The 431-nt window shown below is 44.8% G+C and overlaps 1 protein-coding gene and 1 long non-coding RNA gene across 6 annotated transcripts in view; one reads left to right on the top strand and one right to left on the bottom strand.

The window, feature by feature from the left end:
* Nucleotides 1-431, top strand: part of LOC116700184 (complement C3) — a 134518-nt gene that overhangs the window by 68417 nt on the left and 65670 nt on the right. The gene's annotated exons all lie outside the window — the stretch shown is intronic.
* LOC116700323 (uncharacterized) overlaps nucleotides 1-431 on the bottom strand; it is a 95236-nt gene that overhangs the window by 93813 nt on the left and 992 nt on the right. The window lies entirely within an intron of this gene.

Below are 431 nucleotides of genomic sequence, written 5' to 3'. Positions count from 1 at the left end.
CTCATACACCTGTGAGAGGCGCAGCGAGTACATCAGTCATGGTGCTGCCTGTGCCGCAGCCTTCCTGCGCTGCTGCAAGGAGATGGAAACCCAGCGAGCTGAGATGAGGGAGGATAACCTCATACTGGCTCGCAGTAAGACACAGGGACAAGGGATGGGGGGAAGCTCTGGTGGTTATTTGGTCATACTGATAGTAAAAAAAAACTGTTGAAATAGTAATATTTTATGGCACTTAAGGTGAGGAGGATGACAGTTACATGGACAGCAATGAAATTAATTCTCGCACTGCATTCCCTGAAAGTTGGCTGTGGACAGACATCAAACTGCCCTCTTGTCCTCAGGAAAACTCTAACTGGTAAGTCTAAATTATATACTAAAATATAGACGCAAACAATACACTGATGACTTCATAATGACACCACTAGGATATA

The sequence above is a fragment of the Etheostoma spectabile genome, chromosome 2 (assembly GCF_008692095.1).
Source record: "Etheostoma spectabile isolate EspeVRDwgs_2016 chromosome 2, UIUC_Espe_1.0, whole genome shotgun sequence".
In the NCBI taxonomy this organism is placed as follows: domain Eukaryota; kingdom Metazoa; phylum Chordata; class Actinopteri; order Perciformes; family Percidae; genus Etheostoma; species Etheostoma spectabile.
The sequence above is the reverse complement of the archived record's forward strand: the minus strand, read 5'-3'. Positions and strand labels throughout refer to the sequence as shown.